Here is a 19,765-nt window from a genome sequence, read left to right as displayed (position 1 = left end):
TTGCCTATACAAGTTTTTCTGCTTTTAAAAAGGTAATTTATTCTCATGCAGATGAGTGCTGAACACACTGGGGAACAATACCCAGATACTGCTCAGCTAGAAGGAGAGGACGTGAGGGAATGATCACACCAGCAGATGTGACAATCCCCCTGCCACTCCGTTAATAAGAGGAGAGCTCCCCCTCCAAACTTAGATGATACCCTGGACATTCACTATACCTTGGAGCACTGAACAGAGCTTTCTGACCACACCTAACACATGCCTCTGGGTATTCATTGGAAGGACAGACACTCTATTAAATCACAGAGGCATAGTCCAAAGATAAAAGCCATCAAAGGGGGGAAAAAAAGACAAGTATCTCCACAAATGCCAAAAAATAAATGCAGCAATTCAAGAATCAAGAGCAAGGAAGACAACCTGATGCCTCCCAAGGAACACAACTCTTCAGTACTAGATTGTGAAGATGAGGAGATTAGCGAAATCCTGGAAATGGAATTCAAAAGATTAATCGTAGGATTACTCAGAAGCAAAGAAAAGCAAATTCACGAACTAAAGAAAACCATACATGGGGGCCGGAGCTGTGGCACAGCAGGTTAAAGCCCTGGCCTGAAGCACCGGCATCCCATATGGGCACTGGTTCTGGTCCCAGCTGCTCCTTTTATGGTCCGGCTCTCTGCTGTGGCCTGGGATAGCAGTGGAAGGTGCCCCAAGTCCTTGGGCCCCTGCACTCCTGTGGGAGATCCAGAGGAGCTCCTGGCTCCTGGCTCCTGGCTTCAGATCAGTGCAGCTCTGACCATTGCGGCCCTCTGGGGAGTGAACCAGCGGATGAAAGACCTCTCTCTCTGTCTCTACCTCTTTCTGTAACTCTGTCTTTCAAATAAATAAAATAAAAATCTTTAAAAAAAAGGAAACCATACGTGACATGAATGAAAATTTTTTCCATGAAGTTGAGATTTTAAAGGGAATCAAAATAAAATATTAGAAATGAAAAACTCAATAGATCAAGTAAAAATGCAGTGGGAAGCCTTAACAGCAGACTTGGTTAGGCAGAAGAAAGAAAACCCAAACTAGAAGATACATCTTTGGAAATACTACAGTCAGACAAAAATAAAATAGAAAACTTACAATCAGTGTTGGAGATTTATGGGATACCATCATATGACCCAACATACAGATCTTAGGATTTCCTGAAGGTGTGGAAAAGGAGAATGGACTAGAAGACCTATTAGTGAAATAATTACAGAAAACCACCCCAATTTAGAAAAAGAAAAGGGCATCTAACTAGAGGAAGCACAAAGAATTCCTAATAGACATGACCAGAAAAGATCCTCACCACAACAAATTATAGTCAAACTCTCCATAGTAAAACATAAAGAAAAGATTCTAAAATATGCATGAGAGAAATGCCAGATTACTTTTAGATTATTTCCAATGAGACTGAGAGCTGTCTTCTCGTCAGAAAACTACTGGCTAGAAGGCAATGACAAGATATAGTCCAAGTATTAAAAGAAAAAAAAAAAACTGTTAACCCAGAATACTGTACCCTGCAAAGCTCTCATTTATGAATGCAGGTGAACGAAAGAACTTCCATAACAAAAAGAAATTGAATGAATTTGTCACCACTCATCCAGCCTTACAAAAGATGTTTAAGAATGTGCTACACACAAACACACAGAAAGGCAGACATCATTATGAAAGAATGAGAAGGCAGAAAGTCCCCCAGTAGAACAGTACTTTGTTTAGCTTTGTTATGTTTTCTTCTCATACTATCTGTTGAATTCTGTTACGTAAGGTAGCTTTAACTATAAGAGCATTACTATTGAAAAAAGATTATTGTAAAAATTAAAAGTGGGAATACGAGAGGCAGGGGGAGGAAGGGTTGGAGCATGGGTGGGAGGAAGGGTGGGGGGAAGTGCCACTATGTTCCTATAATGGTATAAGGGAAATATATGCAACTTGTATAACTTAAATAAAATATATATTTAAAAATATATATTTTAAAAATATATATTTTAATAAAATATATATTTTAAAAAGTAATGTGTAATTTTAAAAAGTAATGGGGGCAAACTGTTGAAATCTTTACTTAATATATACTAAACTGATCTTCTGTATATAAAGAGAATTGAAAATGAATCTTGATGTGAATGGAAGGGAAGAGGGAGCGGGAAAGGGGAGGGTTGCGGGTGGGAGGGAAGTTATGGGAGGGGGGAAGCCATTGTAATCCATAAGCTGTATTTTGGAAATTTATATTCATTAAATAAAAGTTTAATAAAAGAAAAAGTAATGTATTTTGCCATCCTATGGTCCTCAGAATAGAAGCATACTGAACAGGAAGGAAAGGAAAAGAATGCAACTCAATGCTTAGGCAGAACACCTTACCAGAAGTTACGAAGGTCGTGTATATGCTAAATATCAAATGCAGAATTTCATAGGGCTAAAAAGATCCTTCTGTATTTTTCAATCACATAGGTGAAGTGGGTTTCACAATTACCAATTGCACTAAATGCACCAAGTGAAGCTCCTTAAATTGATACAGTAAGTTGCCATATTAAGTTTTCCAGGCTGAAAATGTGCATAATTTTAAAGTAGGTTTCTTAAATTTATTTATGTTTTTAAGCATAACACAAGGAAGGTGTTATGATTGTTGCAATAGATGAACAGAGTAAGTATTCTAGATTTTGGGAGTAATGAAGAGGGAGATACTCAATACCCTTCACCAGATGCCCCCAGCTAGATTATAACACATTAGTGATCCATTATGCTTTGTAGATGCTGTTAGTCCATGACACCCCTTGAGAGTTCTTTCTGCACCAAATCTCATTGAGTTATCTGGTCCCCTTGGCTGATGATGAACTGTTAGGTTGGAGGCTTCATCCAAGGTGGTGCTTTTCAAATGACTGACCATGCAATCAGGCCAGTGAGCTGCAACAGCCTTGGGACCCTCACAGACTCACCAAACATAACAGCTGCTGCACTTGCTAGTGTACTGGTTAAGAATCACCAAGAACTCCACTTCATCTGCCTCTAGCTCAGTGCCATCCTGAACTTTCACGTGGCAAAAGAGCTTCATGTTGTCTCCTACTTCATACTTTGTGAAGCCAAACTGATCTTTCACACACTCCACCCTGGCCATACACATTAATATGATGATGTAGGCCATACTCTGCATTTTGGCTCAGGACACAGACCTGGGAATTGACTGTCTTCCCTCTCTGCAAGCAGTCTTCTTTGTTTCTTCCAACTAGGCAAAATAGATAGGCCTCACCTTTCATATCTCCCTCCTCCACAATCTCAATCATTCCTCGGCGCTCTGTCTGTGCTGGATCAACACTCCTTAGCGGGTAAATGACTTTACCAGAGTAGAAGGTGGTATCAACTCTCTCAATACTGCTACTCACTGAGTGTGCTTTGTCCTCTTTTTCAGCACTGATTCTGCTGCCTTTGCCTCTAGATAAACTGCACTCAACCATGTCTCCAGTTCCAGGCTGTCAACATCACCAGAGAATTCACTGTAATTGAAAAAGATTTCCTTACCATGATTGGCTGCTTTAACAAATCCAAAATTACCCTTCAGAGTTGCCATATACCCCAAGAGCCTCATGGAGTTTCCATTATGATTGAAAAGTCACACAGAAGCTGGTCAGGGCCTTGTTTGCCACAAATACTAAATTCAACCTGACCTTCTATTTGAGGAGAAGTAGGTCCTTCCACATCTTTGGCTTGAAAGTGAAGGTCAGGTTCACCCAAACATCGTAAGTAATAATGCCACCCTTAGCTTCCATCTCTCTACCTTTATCTGGGCTAGTGTTTTAGAACTAGAACTAGTGGCTTCGTTTTCTACAGTGCCCAAATAATGACTATCTAAGAGAGAATGGAATGAAACTGTGACCTTGTGAAGCTTTTCAATCCTAATAGTATGATATTTTAGGGCAGAGAAATGTCAGGAACTGCAGTAGACTCTACTTCATCTGCAATATGGAATGGGTCCCCATCTAGAATTTCACTAAAATAAAAAACATTAGAGCATCACAATCCACACACTCGATGAAACCCAAACCATCTCTCATGGCAGCAGTCACACCCATTTCTCTGGCTTCATTAGTGAACTGAAATGTATTTGATAGAATTTCTATGCTGGTTGTTTATTCTAAATGTTCATATTGATCTATTGAAATATTGAACTTAATATGGTTGCCTACTAGCAAGGTTACCTTGGATTTGTTATCTTTGGCTCCAAAGGGAAGATCTTCAGGAATCAACTTTGGTGTATCCTGGCAATGTGTCATTCTGATTTTTTAATGGCTGCTTTTGTTATAACTTTGGTTACAGTTTCTTCAAAATGTTTGATAGCGATATCTTTAAAATTGACCATTCCTTGAAGCAATTGTCTGACATCTGTTGCAACTTCTTTACCATTTCTATCCACGAGAGTGAATTGCATGTCACCTCCAAACTGTCATTTTTCTATATTCACCATAGCAAAAGAGTACTTATTTTCCAATTTCATCTTTCTCAATAAAGCCTCCTTCATGGAAGGAACTACTCCCTGACAGAAGGCTTGTTTCTTTGTCAACAGCATAATGTCCAAATACTTTCAGGACCAGTATGTTTATTGTTATCAATTGCAATGATAATTTTATCTCTAGTTTCCTGCTGAACATTCCCTTCAACATCTATAGGGACATAAGTCAGATAAAACACTTCCCATTGTTTTTGTAGCATGCACTCTCGATTGGATTCTGGCATGAGTAAAGCAGATGGAGATATACTAAATTATGAGGAATATCACATACAACTCGTACAATCATTCATTCTTCAAGGAGGATTTCTGATTTTATCTTCACTAGTTTAACTGCAATGTGTTTCCCTGTCCGCCTGTCAGATGACATTTCAAACTCATCATCATCTCCTGCTTTTAAGACTTGCAGGTTGCCTTTATACCGTGAACAGTATAAGAAAAGTCTAGTTTTTTTGTCCTAGAAACTGAATAAATCTACACAAGGTAATATTTTTCAATAAACCTAGTTTTATACAGGGCTGCTGATGTACCTTTGGGTGCCCAATGTGCACATTGCTGTGAAGATTTGGATTGGAGCTCATCTTGCTTAGATAATCAAACACTGCTTGTTTGGTAGTATTTGCTGATTTTTCTTTAACACAAGTTTCAAAGGATGAAAGTTACTAGTATTAAAGAGCAAGAAAAAATGATCTATCAAGTTAATAAAGAATATAACTGCTGCTGCATCCAAATTTGCCCATTTTTATAGGATTATTTGAATTTTTTCCGATTAGGTATTTCAATTCCTGATGCATTTTGGTTGACTAATTTGCAAATATTTTACTCCATTCCAGAGATTGTCTTTTTTACTCTTTTTATTTTGTCCTTTATAGAACAGATGTTTTGTTTTGTTCTAAGTGTGATATAATCTCATTGTCAAATTCTGCTTTCCTTGCCTGTGATCTTGGGGTCATATCCAAAAAACTTTTATCTGGGCCAATGTCCTGAGACATTTTTCCTCTTTTCCTCATAGCTTCATAGTTTTGTTACTAATATTTAAGTCTTTGATCCACTTGGAGATAATGTTTGTATATGGGGAGGGGTTAAAGTTTAATCTTTCTTCATACAGGCATTCAGTTTTCCCAGCACCATATATTGAAGAGACTTTTCCTTTTCCCAATGTATGTTCTTGTTGCCTTTCAAAATCAGTTTATTTCTACATGGGTTTATTTCTGAGTGCTCCATGTTGCTCCATTGGTGTGTGTGCTCTTTTCATCTTCCTGCTCCTCCTCTTCTTTTCCTTCTCTTCCTCCTCCTCCTCCTTCTTCTCATTTTCTTCCTCCTCCTCCTCTTTCTCCTTTTTTAATGTGATTATTATGCTGTTTTGGCTATTATTACTTTGCAGGGTGTTTTGAAGTCAGAGCCCATTTTTTTCTTTTTTTCAGAATTGATTTGGCCATTATGCGGTATTTTGTATTTATAAATTTCAGTTTGATTTCTCTTCAATATCTCCATTTCCTGGTAGAATTTCTTATCTTTATCATGTATGGATTTCTTTATCTCATGCATTTGCTTCTCTGTGTTTTTGAATAATCTTATGATCATCCTATCATTCTTCTGAATTCCTTTCTAGGCATTTCATCAATCTCTTAATCTTCATATTATAATACTGAAGTATTTTTTTTTGTTCCTTTTGGGGACTCATATTATATTCCTTACTGGTGTTTCTAGCATTTCTGTGATAACTTTTAGGCATTTGTGGAAACACTTGTTGGTTTTCTCTTCTGATGGCTTTTATCTTTGAAATATGCCTTTATGGATTAGTGGAGTGTCTGCTCCTTCAGGGGATATCTAGAGGCATGTACTAGGTGGGGTCTGGGAGCTCTAGCTTGTGCTTGATGATATCACAAAACTCCTGAGTGACACCCAAGTTGGGGGTGGTAGATCTCCTCTATCATAAGCAAGGGAGAGTATAATCACGTTGGCTCATGTGATCACAGCCTCCCCTCTTGCCAAAGTGAACTAACTGTCCAGGGTGAATCCTCTGTGGCTACACACCCCACCCACAGAGGCACATGAACCACACAAAGAATCTGTGCACTCCTCAATGTGAGTGTTATACCTTCTGCCTTGACCCACCCAGGCACTCAGAGTAATCTGAATCTCTGAGACCAGACACAGGGATTGCCCAAAGACCCAGCTGTATCCCATTCCCTGTTGCACAGTCACAGAATTCTCATAGTAATAGCTCACAGAGCTTCCACAGTCACAGGGAGCAGGGGATACATTCTCAGCCATGCAAACCTCTTGCATCCATGGAGAGAGCCATGGCATTCCCAGAGCCAACTGACTGCCTAATAGAAGCTGCCAGTGCTCCACCTTGGCAGGTTGAGTCCTGGTGCCCTGATGGAATGAGGAAAGGGGAGTGCATCACATACCTAAGTGGATGCCCCATCAACCACCAGCCTTCCAGGCCAGACTCAAAGGCAGTGGGGCCCATAGATGTACCCCCCAATAAAATTCCCCAGCCGTGTGCAGGTTACAGTAGCCTCTAGTCAGCTGATTAAGGTGGCAACTTCCTTCCTACTAGTTACAGCACACCTTTGTGGGGAGAAAAGCAATGCACTCTCCCTTCATGGGGTGAGGCAGGCACCTTATCCATCTCCCCCCACCCCCAGCATTTCAAAGAATTCTAATATTTTGTATATTGATTTTGAATCCTATTACTTTCCTGAATTGGTTTATCAGTCCTAGCAACTTTTTCTGGCTGCATGTCTAGGGTTTTCAGTGTACATCATGTCACTTGCAAACACGGATATTTTGACTTCTCATTTTCCAATTTCAAACTCCATTATTTCTTCTACCTACTTGCTCTTGCTAGTAATTCCCATACTGTATTGAGTAAGAATTATGAAAGTGAACATCCTGATCTGAGGGGGGAATGCTTTCCACTTTTCCTTGCTCAGTACAGCTTATGGATTACAATGGCTCCCTCCCCCATAACTTCCCTCCCACCTGCAACCTCCCATCTCCTGCTCCCTCTACCATTCCATTCACATCAAGATTCATTTTCTTTCTTTTTTTTTTTTTAAGGGAAAGGGTTTATTGGGGAGCACCCTACAGACCGGAGTGAAGGGGCGGCGAAGGAAAAAGGGGAGACTGTAAAAGAGACAGACAGAGAGGAGGGAGAAGAGAGGAGAGGTGGAGAGAAGCCAAGAGAGGCCAAGAGAGCAGGGAGCAGAGACAAGAGAGCTTTGCCTGAGGGCGGGCAGGGAAGCAGGAGCAGTGAATCCCATTAGGATGGGGGTGGAGCCTGGTTCAGGTAGCTGGGCCGTGCGGCCACCTGGCTAAAACTGTGCATGATTCATTTTCAATTATCTTTACCTACAGAAGATCAACTTAGTATATATTAAGTAAAGATTTCATCAGTTTACACCCACACAGAACATAAAGTGTAAAATACTGTTTCACTACTAGTTATAGCATTAATTCACATTGAACAACACATTAAGGAAAGAGATACTACACAAGGAGTAAGTACACAGTGACTCCTGTTGTTGACTTAACAAATTGACACTCTTGTTTATGGCATCAGAAATCTCCCTAGGCTCTAGTCATGAGTTGCCAGGACTATGGAAGCCTTTTGAGTTCACCGACTTCAATCTTATTTAGACAAGGTCATAGTCAAAGTGAACATCCTTGTCCTATTTCAGACCTGAGGGGGAAGTGTTTTCCACTTTTCCTTGCTCAGTGTGATATTGGCTGTTTGTTTATCATACATAGTCCTTTATAATTTTGAGGTATTTTCCTTTTTTCCCTAATTTATTATTTTAAATCATGGAGAAATGCTGAGTCCTTTTTTTTTTGAAAGATTTGTTTATTTATTTGAAAGTCAGAGTTACAGAGAGGCAGAGGTAGAGAGAAAGAGAGAGATCCTCCATTCAATGGTTCATTTCCCCGATGGCTACAACGGCTGGCGCTACACCGATCTGAAGCCAGGAGCTAGGAGCCAGGAGCTTCTTCCAGGTCTCCCACATGGGTGCAGGGGCCCAAGGACTTGAGCCATCCTCTACTGCTTTCCCAGGCCATTGCAGAGAGCTGGATCAGAAATGGAGCATCCAGGATTCGAACCGGTGCCCATATGGAATGCTGGCACTGCAGGGGGAGGCTTTACCCACTATGCCACAGCGCTGGCCCCAAAATGCTGAATCTTAATGAGTGATTTCTCTGTGCATCTTAATGAGTGATTTCTCTGCGCCCGTTGAGATGATCATATGGCTTTCGTTCTTTATTCTGTTGATGTGATTTGTGATATTCATTCATTTTTGACTGTTGAAGCACTCTCACATCTCTGGGATAAATCCACTTTGATTTGATATATGATTTTGTGGATACAGGGTTGGATTCAGTTTCTCTCTCTCTCTCTCTCTCTCTCTCTCTCTCTCTCCTCTCCCTTTCTCTGTAAATAAATAAATAATAAACAGATGCAATGTGGGATGTCACTGAAATTATTGATTTGGATTTAGTTTTAAATGAGCCCTGAAATGTTACCTCTGGGTGATTACTTCAGTGGAAATCAGTGCCAGTAGAGTATAAAATGGGCACAGTTGTCTATTCTACAGCAGTTTGTGGAGATAGTAGTATGATTTTGAAATGGATGTGAACTTGCAAAGGTGTGTGTTTAGTTTCCAGATATGTGGGTGTCAATCACTCTAGGGTTTTTGATGGATATAGTCATATTTTGGATGCTCTTGGGACACAATGGAGGCTGTTTGCTTGACTACCAGGCAAGTCAGTATGATGCTGGGGATTGTGGCACTAATAGTTAGGGTCTTTTAATTGTATGATGTGGATACCCCCAGGTCCTTCTGTGTGCACAAGACTAATTCTGAAGCTTGTGATACCCAAAGCCTAAGTCCCAGCACTGAGACCTTGCCCAAATACTATAGGGTGAATACAGATTGTGTTGAAGATTATACACTGGGAGACATGGGTCTGGATTATTTTGGAATGCAGGTAGGCTCTTCTCTAGGTCCTGAAGGGTATGTTTCCATGACTCTGGGTAATAGAGTACTAACAGTCATAGTTCTGTAGCTGCAGGATATAGTGGATTCTTTACTCAGCCTTCAAAGTTTGAGTTCCAGACAGTTGCTGGGGATTGTGTACTGGCAGTCACCTGCCTGATGCACAGAAAAGCAGGTCGCACTCTCTAGATCCCACAGATGAGTGTGAGTTACTACAGGACTTATATCATCAGCAGCAACAATCCCAGTTTTAGGGCACAGAGGAGGATGTCCCAGTTCCTGCAGGGGATGCAAAAGTGAAGCTGGGGTTTGTGCACCTTGAAGTAAGACCTGAAATAGGAGTTTCCTCAATTGGGATTGTGTATGGGCTGCTGCCTGTTTCTAGTCCCAAGAAGCCAAGTGAAGTTCCCCAGATGGCACAGAGCAATCAAATGTAGCTCCAAGGCTTGTGCCCAGAACTCCTGTGGCTGAAGGATTATACCGTCTCCTCACTGCCACGGATAATGTTCTTACTATTGCTGGGGGCTTCTGGTAGCATAGGGGCTGCTTGCTTCCTCATAAGACACATGAGATTTGGGTTTAGAGATTTGTGGATGTAGGCAGGCAGTGAGGGTTCAATTTTTTGGAGCAAAGTAATTGCACAGATTTCATTCAGCTCTATAGACTTGATTTAAATTCAGTAAGAGCTATGGAATTCTCCTGTAGTTGGAGCTGCCCATCTGTGACAGTGGTGGTAGTTGTGCCACTTTTTGCTTACCTGTTTCAGGCAAGATGACATCTCCCAGCTGGAGACCTAAGGAGGGAGTGGTAGGTAATGGATTGTGCTCTTTGTTCTCTGTCTACTGGCCTTGAGAATCAGTGCTGTTAGCAGGTCTTGTCACTTTTCTTCACTAAAGCTTTTCCCACAGTCAGTCTTCTCAATGCTAATATATTACGTAGAGAACTCTTTTCCTGGGAAGATGGTGTCCCCTGGCCAGAAAACCAGAATAGGAGTGGAAAGGGGGATCAGCTGGCAATGTCAATGTCATGCTTTGTTTCTCTCTCTGCTGGCTTTTGGAGTCTGTGTGCTGTTTGCGGTTCTTGTTACCTCTTTTCTGAAGTGTTACTTCAGTCAGCATCCTCAGATCTAATATTCTGTGTGCAGAACCCCTTTTCCAGCAAGATGGTGTCTTCTGGCCAGGATATTGTGTTTGGAGAAGTGATAATAGCAGTGGTAGAAGTAACGTGTTTTTTTTGTTTTGTTTTGTTTTCTCTCTTGCCAACTGCTGATTTTTTTATTTTTTTGAGTCTCCATGCTATATGTACTTCCCTTCACTTCTTTACTGAAGATTTCCCTTAGAAAATCACCTGGAAATGTGGTTTTTCATCCCTTTTTTGTAATATTTTTTTCTAAGGAGGATGCAGATCTTTTCTATTCAGCCATATTGATTCTGAGTATTAGACTTTGTTGTTGATTTGCTGGTATTTTGTTGAGAAATTTTGCATCGATGTTCATTGGAAATATTGGTCTTTAGTTTTCTCCTTTTTTGTTGAATCCTTATCTGGCTTTGGTATTGGAGTAAAGCTGGCCTCATAAAATGAGTTTGAAAGGGTTCCATATATTTCAATTATCTGGAATAGTTTGATAATAAAATTGTATTAATTCTTCTTTTAAGGTGTGATAAAATTCAGCCATGAAATCATTCAATCCTGGCTTTTCTTTGTTGGGAGTTTTATTGTTGATTCAGTCTCATGGCTTGTTATTTGTCGCTCATGTTTTCATTGTGCTTAGGACTCAATTTTGGTAGTTATATATGCTCAGAAATTTATTCATTTCTTCTAGGTTTTACAATTTGTTGATATACAGTTCATAAAAATTTTTTGTGATAGTTTGCTGTTTTAAAGATTATTTTTTTGTGGGCCGGCGCCGCGGCTCACTAGGCTAATCCTCCGCCTTGCGGCGCCGGCACACCGGGTTCTAGTCCCGGTCAGGGCACCGATCCTGTCCCGGTTGCCCCTCTTCCAGGCCAACTCTCTGCTGTGGCCAGGGAGTGCAGTGGAGGATGGCCCAAGTCCTTGGGTCCTGCACCCCATGGGAGACCAGGAGAAGCACCTGGCTCCTGCCATCGGAACAGCACGGTGCGCTGGCCGCAGCGCGCTACCACGGCGGCCATTGGAGGGTGAACCAACGGCAAAAGGAAGACCTTTCTCTCTGTCTCTCTCTCTCTCACTGTCCACTCTGCCTGTCAAAAAAAAAAAAAAAGATTATTTTTTTGAGAGTCAGAGAGAGAGAGAGGGAGAGAGAGACAGAGAGACAGAGAGAGAGAGAGAGAGGGCAGGGGGATCTTCCATCCTCTGGTTCATCCCCCCAGATGGCTGCAATGGCCAGGACTGGGCCAGGCTGACACAAGGAACCAGGCTGTTCATCCAGGACTCCCACAAGGAGGGCAAGGGCCCAAACACTCGGGCCATCTTCCACTGCTTTTCCCAAGCACATTAACAGGGAGCTGCATATTTGAAGTGGAGCAGACAGGACATAAACAGGAGCCCATATATATTTATCTGCTACACCATAATGCCAACACTGGATCTTTTGCTTTTTGTGACATCAGTTTTAATATCTCATCTTTCATTGCTGATTTCATTGATTTGGGTCTGCTCTTTTTTCCATTGATTAGTCCAGAAGATCTGTCAGTTTTGTTTATCTTTTCTTTTTTTTTTTTTTTTTTTTTTTTTTTTAATTTTTGACAGGCAGAGTGGACAGTGAGAGACAGAGACAGAGAGAAAGGTCTTCCTTTTGCCGTTGGTTCACCCTCCAATGGCCGCCGCGGTAACGCGCTGCGGCCGGCGCACCGCGCTGATCCGATGGCAGGAGCCAGGTGTTTATCCTGGTCTCCCATGGGGTGCAGGGCCCAAGCACTTGGGCCATCCTCCACTGCACTCCCTGGCCACAGCAGAGAGCTGGCCTGGAAGAGGGGCAACCGGGACAGGATCGGTGCCCTGACCGGGATTAGAACCCGGTGTGCCGGCGCCGCTAGGCGGAAGATTAGCCTATTGAGCCGCGGCGCCGGCCTATCTTTTCAATAAGCTAACTTTTCTTTTTAGTGATCTTTGCACATTTGCTAGTTTTTTTTTTTCAGTGTTTATTGCTGCTCTGATCTTTGTTATTTAATTTCTTCTGAAAATCTTGGGTTTGGTTTATTTTTCTTTCCTAGTTTCAAGATTTGCATCATTGGGTTTTGCATTTGAAATTTTTTCTTTTTTAAAATTTTATTTAAGTCATATAAGTTTCAGATGTTTCATATATACAGATTTAGTAACATAGTGATATTTCCCATTCTACCCTCTCTCTCACCCACACTTCAACCATTCTTCTCCTCCATCTCCCTTTCCCACTCTTAATTTTTATAAAGATCTATTCTCAGTTCACTCAATGGTCATAAGGTTAACCCTAGAGTAAGTGAAAAGTTCAACAAATAGTATGAAGGAAAAATCACCATTACTCAACAGAAGAGACTAGGGCTGTAAGAAATAATTGAAACTCAAAATGTTTATTGCACTCCAATGCATTACATTTTAAGTACTCTATTAGTTACCCCAGATCTGGGAAAATAGATCTGGGCAAATATATTGTATTTGTTTTTTGGGACTGGCTTATTTCACTAAGTATGATGGCTACTAGTTACATCCATTTTGTGTAAAAGACAAGATTTCATTTTTTTTTACAACTGAATGTTACTCTATAGTGTATATATACCATCAATTCTTTATCCAGTCCTCAGTTGATGGACAACTGGATTTGTTTCGCTCTTTTTAGATGTAGTTACCACTTTAAACTTTTCTCTTAGTACTGCTTTTACAATATCCCATAGGCTTTAATGTGTTGTGCTTTAATTTTCATTCATTTCAGGAATTTTAAAATTTTCCTCTTGATTTCTTCATATTTTTATTGATTAGTCAAAAGAATGCTGTTTAATTTCCATGTATTTGTATAATGTATAAAATTCCTTTGATTTTTAGTTTTCTTTCATTGTTATCATAGAAGACATGCTTCAAGATATTTTTTTGAATTTTTTGACTCATTTTATGCCCTAACATATATCCTAACCTGGAGAATGTTCCATGTGTTGATAAGAAGAAGATGTACTCTGCAGTTGTTGAATGAAATGTTCTGTAAAAGTCTGTTAGGTTTATTTGATTGATAGCATACTTTAGCTATGATATTTCTTTATTGATTTATTGCATGTATTTTCTGTCCACTGATGAATATGACAGTGTTCAAGTACCCAACTAGTATTTATGAAGGAATATCTTGGGGCCAGCGCTGTGGTGTAGTATATAAAGCCACCGCATGTGTTGATATTCCATATGGGCACTAATTGGAGTCCCAGCTGTTCTACTTCTGATCCAGCTCTCTGATATGGCCTGAGAAAGCAGTGAAAGATTGCCGAAGTCTTTGGGCCCCTGTACTCACATGGGAGACTGGAAGAAGCTCCTGGCTTCTGGCTTTGGATTGGTACATCTCTGGCTATTGCAGCTATCTGAGGAATGAACCAGTGGATGGAAGACCTCTCTTTCTCTCTCTCTCTCTCTCTCTCTCCCTGTCCCTCTCCCTCTCTCTATCTCTGCATTTGCCTCTCTGTAACTCTGCCTTTCAAATAAATAAATAAATAAATAAATCTTTAAAACTAAATTCTGGAAAAAAGAATATCTCTCCTTTAGAAGTAATACTTGCTATATATAATTAGGTGCTGCAGAATTTGGTGCATATTTATTTAAAATTATTCTTTTCCCTTGTTAAATTTATGTATTTATCCTTATAGAGTGTCCTTTTCCGTATCTTTCTACATTTTTTTAACTTAAAATTTACTTTATTTGATATAAGTTACTCATTCCTGCTTTGGGTTTCCATTTGTATGGCTGTTCTTTTTTTCCATCCCTTTACTTTCAACCTACATGTGTCTTTACTGGTGATTCGTATTTCTTTTAGGTAACATATCATTGAATCTATTTTCTTATCCATTGATTCCATCTTATCTTTTTTTTAAATTAATTAATTAATTAATTAATTTTTTGACAGGCAGAGTGGACAGTGAGAGAGAGACAGAGAGAAAGGTCTTCCTTTTGCCGTTGGTTCACCCTCCAATGGCCGCCGCGGTAGGCGCACTGCGGCCGGCGCACCGCGCTGATCCGATGGCAGGAGCCAGGTGCTTCTCCTGGTCTCCCATGGGGTGCAGGGCCCAAGGACTTGGGTCATCCTCCACTGCACTCCCTGGCCACAGCAGAGAGCTGGCCTGGAAGAGGGGCAACTGGGACAGGATCGGTGCCCCAACCGGGACTAGAACCCGGTGTGCCAGTGCCGCAAGGCGGAGGATTAGCCTAGTGAGCCGCGGCACCGGCCTCCATCTTATCTTTAATAAGAATATTTCATTTGCTTATAGTCAAGGTTAATTTTGAAAGTAAAGGTATACTGTCGTTTTGTACTCTTTTCTGGTTGTTTTGAATATCATTTGTTCTTTTCTTCTTTCATGTTCATGTTTGTGATTTTGCAGTTTTCTTTACTGATAAGTTCTTGTTCTCTTCTTTTTTTTTTTTTAATTTATCTGCTCTGCCAGTGAGTTTTGTATTTTTGTGTGGTTTTGTGATTGATTGTATTTTTTGTCCTCTCACTTCTAATGTAAGACTTACTTAAGCATTTTCTGTAGGACTAGTCTGTTGATGAATTCGCTCCACTTTTGCTTCTCTTGAAAGGATTTCATTTATTTTTCATTTCTGAAGGATCGCTTTGCTCAGTAGAGTCTTCTTGTTTGGCAGACTTATTTTCCCTTTAAATACTTAGAATATATCATTACATTCTCTCTAATGTTTAAGGTTTCTATTGAGAAGTTTGTTGTTAGTCTAATGAAGATTCATTTATATGTGCCTTAACAGATTACTCGTGAAGTTTTAGGAACTGATCTTGGTCTTTTTCTTTAGTCAATTTGACTGTAAATGTCTTGGACAGAATACTTTTTGAACAAATCTAATAGAAGTCTTTTGAGCTTGCTAGACCTAGATGTCTATTTATTTCCCAGATTTAGAAAGTTTTAGCAATTATTTCATTAAGTAGGTTTTTTATGTCCTTTTCTTTTTTCCTCATTAAATGCTCATAGTGGGAAGGATTACTGGCTTAATACAGTCCCATAAGTTTCATAGGCTTTCTTCATTCTTTTAAATATTTCTCACTCTCTCTCTTTCCCCCTCTCTCTGACTGTCTCTCAGGATCCAGAGGAATTTTTCACTTAGTGAAGGCTGCCCAGTTGATTTCTAGGATCAGTGGTGGGTGTTTAGTATTTCCAATATTACTTCCAGGGTCTTTGCAGGCTGATCTTCTTGGGGATGGCCTCATGGCTGCTTCAAGGCACAAAAGTGGGTGATCAGGGCCACCTTGTGATTCAAAAAGAGCAAAACGGGAAGCTTTCTTCAAATCTTATCATGGTGCTAAATATGGAAACCTGCAATGTTGATACTGAGTGAAAACATAAATAAAAACAAAATTCATAGTTTGAAATTATTTGGAAGTCACAGTCTAATCATTTAGTTCTATAGATCAAAAAGAAGTTAGGTGACTTACTCAAGAACCAGTGAGTGACAAAGGCAGGACTGGAACCAGGATCCTTTACTTGGGCTCAGGTCTTTTTAAAGGCATGCTTTACTGCTTCTAGAAAATTTTTACAGAAAGTTTTAAGGGTAAATTTAAACTATGATGTTATACCAGAAATTACAACTACATTATATTAAATATGTATATTTAATGTAATTGATTGGAAAATGATATGTGAGAGGACTACATGGGTGGTGAGTTGGGGAAAGAACAATGATATTTAACTTAATGGACAAGTCTGATTATACGAAAATATCTTCAGAGATGAAGGAAATATGAAGATTATAAGGAATCAAAAAACCATTACATAAATTTAAATAAATTACAGAGTTAAGGTTTTAGCATGTGAATGGATAATATATGTCTTCAGTTGACAGAGAGGAGATAAAAGTGGAAATCATTTGAGAATATATTTTCTGAAGTTTCTGTTTCTGTTTTAAAATTGGAAGTAGAAGCTTTAGAATATCATTCATCTTTGTTATAAATAGAAATTTTAGTACATTTAAGCCTATTTTTAAATTTGGATTACTATAGAAGAAATGCAGTTTTATGAATTAATTAAAGTGATATTTATTCAAAAGGTATATGTTCTTTTTATTAGAGAATTGAATGAATTAGCCTAAGATATAACTATAATATTTATTTATTTTTATTTAGCATGTTTATTGAAATATAGTATACATAATAAAACATACACTTAAGTGTACAGGTGAATGAGTTTTTTGTCCTCAGAGCACACTCATAACCAATGCCCAAATTAAGAATAAAATAAAAAACTAATGCCGTAAGAGTCTTTGTTATTATACCTTCAGTGTTCTTGTTTTTTCTTTCTCTTTCTTTCTTTCTTTCTTTCTTTCTTTCTTTCTTTCTTTTTTTTTTTTTTTTACAGGCAGAGTGGATAGTGAGAGAGAGAGAGACAGAGAGAAAGGTCTTCCTTTTGCCGTTGGTTCACCCTCCAATGGCTGCTGCGGCTGGCGCACCGCGCTGATCTGAAGCTTGGAGCCAGGTGCTTCTCCTGGTCTCCCATGCGGGTGCAGGGCCCAAGGACTTGGGCCATCCTCCACTGCCTTCCCGGGCCATAGCAGAGAGCTGGCCTGGAAGAGGGGCAACCAGGACAGAATCCGGCGCCCTGACCGGGACTAGAACCTGGTGTGCCAGAGCCGCAAGGTGGAGGATTAGCCTGTTAAGCCATGGCGCCAGCCTTTTCTTTTTTTTAATATGGGAAATTAAGAGTATATTGTCATTTACATGTACATAGTATGATTCAATGAAGCAATATTTATAGCTAAATACCAAATGACATGGCATCCACAAATTTTTATACTCTGCATATGTATACATATGTATTTGTGTATATATATACATTTATACACATATATATATGTGTGTGTGTGTGTGTGTGTATATATATAGATATAAAAACTACAAATAAGAGAAAATGTGATGTTTGTGTTTTTGGGTCTGGCTTAGTATAATGATTTCCAGTTTCATCCATTTTTGGTCAATGTCAGGATTTCATTCATTTTGTGTTTGAGTAATATTTCATTGTGTATATGTATCACATTTTTATTATCTAATCATCAGCTAATGTCTATCTAGGTTGATTTTATGTATTTGCTACTGTGAATTCAGCTGTTATACATATGAGAGTACAGATATCTATTTCATATATTGATTTCATTTACCTTGGATATATTCCCAGGAGTGGTATAGCTGGGTCATATGATAGATCCATTTTTAGTTTTCTCAGGAATCACCATCCTGTTTTCCAGAAAGATTGTACCAATTTGCATTCCCAGCAATAGTGTATTAGTGCACCTTTTTCTGTTTTTTTCTTTTTTCTCTTTTTTGAGAGAGGGACCTTCCATCGGCTAGTTTATTCTCCAAATGCTTCCAATAGCCAGATCTGGGCCATTCTGAACCAGAATCCCAGAACATAATTTACATCTCCCACATTGGTGACAGGCTCTCAGTACTTTAGTTTTTTAGAGGCTTCCCAGGGTGCATGTGCACATAAACGGGAAAATGGATAAGAAGCAGAAGAATTGAGACTCACTCTTGGCACCATGATATAGGGTACAGGTATCTTAAGTGGTGTCTTAAGCATAGCACCAACCATCCACCCAAATTTTCTTTTTTCTCATACTAACACAAAATTTATTTATTTATTTAGTTTTACATTTTCTTTCTCAATTTTTAAAAATTTATATTTAAGGTATACAAATTTCATATACACAGACTTAGGAACATAGTGATAACTCCAAGCCTACCCTCTCTCCTGCCCATGTTCCCACCCTACCCCCTCCTTTCTTTCCTATTCCCTGTATTAATTTTTACAATGTTCTACTTTTAGCTTACTTTATACTCAATTTATAAAATTAACCCTACACTAAATAAGGAGTTCAACAAATTGTAAGAAAAAAACACTGTTCCTCAACAGTAGAGACAAGTACAGCAAAAATCACTGAGACTGAAAATGTCAATCTCACTCCTATACATTACATTTGTGATACTCCATTAATTACCACAGATCAAGGAAAACATACAGTATTTGTGTTTTGGGACTGGCTTATTTCACTAAGTATAATGGTTTCCAGTTTCATCCATTTTATTGAGAAAGACAGCATTTTCTCTTTTTTATGGATGAGTAGTATTCCACAGTTTATATATACCACAGTTTTTTAAAAAAAATTAAAAATTTTATTTAAGCTATACAAATTTCATATATTTAATATATACATATATTTAGGAACATAGTGGGATTCCCCCTCATCACCTCCCATGCACCCCACACTCCAACCCTTCCTCCCACTCCCTCTCGGATTCCCACTCTTAACCTTTACCATGATCTATTTTCAGTATACTAAATGATCATAGAGCTAACCCTACTTTAAGTAATAGAACTCAACAGATACTATGGAGAAAAAGAAAGCAAAACAGAACAAAACTAAAGAAAACACTGTTCCTCAATGAAAGTGACAAGGGTTATAAACAATCATCGAATCTCAAGATGTCTGTTTCAGTTCAATACATTACATTTCAGGTACTCTATTTGTTACATCGAATCAGGGGAAACACGATATCTGTCTTTTTGTGATTGGCTTATTTCACTAAGTATAATGGAATCCAGTTGTGACCATCTTGTTGTGAAAGACAGGATTTCATTTTTTTTTTTTTACAGCTGAGTAGTGTTGCATGGTGTATATATACCATGATTTCTTTATCTAGTCAACAGTTGAGGAACATCTTGGTTGGTTCCATATCTTTGCTATTGTGACTTGTGCTGCGATGAACGTGAGGGTACAGATGACCCTTTCATATAGTGATTTCTCAGGAGTGGATGGCTGGATCATATAGCAGGTTTATACTCAGATCTGAGGTATCTCCATACTATCTTCTACAGTGGTTGCACCAGTTTACATTCCCACCAGCAGTGGATCAGGGTAACTTTTTCCCCACATCCTCACCAGCATTTGTCATTTGATGATTTCTGCAAGTGGGACATTCTAACTGGAGTGAGGAGAAAACTCATTGTTGTTTTATTTGCATTTCCCTTATGGCTATTGATCCTGCGCATTTTTTCAAGTATCTATAGGCCATTTGAGTTTTCTTCCATGA

The 19,765-nt window shown here is 39.2% G+C and overlaps 1 pseudogene; it reads right to left on the bottom strand.

Annotated features, from left to right (window-relative positions):
- Nucleotides 1-2,716: 2,716 nt before the first annotated feature.
- LOC133756667 (cold shock domain-containing protein E1-like) lies at nt 2,717-5,103 on the bottom strand (annotated as a pseudogene).
- Nucleotides 5,104-19,765: the final 14,662 nt, after the last annotated feature.

Source organism: Lepus europaeus, chromosome 3 (assembly GCF_033115175.1).
Source record: "Lepus europaeus isolate LE1 chromosome 3, mLepTim1.pri, whole genome shotgun sequence".
NCBI lineage: Eukaryota > Metazoa > Chordata > Mammalia > Lagomorpha > Leporidae > Lepus > Lepus europaeus.
Note: the sequence above shows the minus strand (reverse complement) of the source record. Positions and strands in the feature narration are given on the sequence as shown.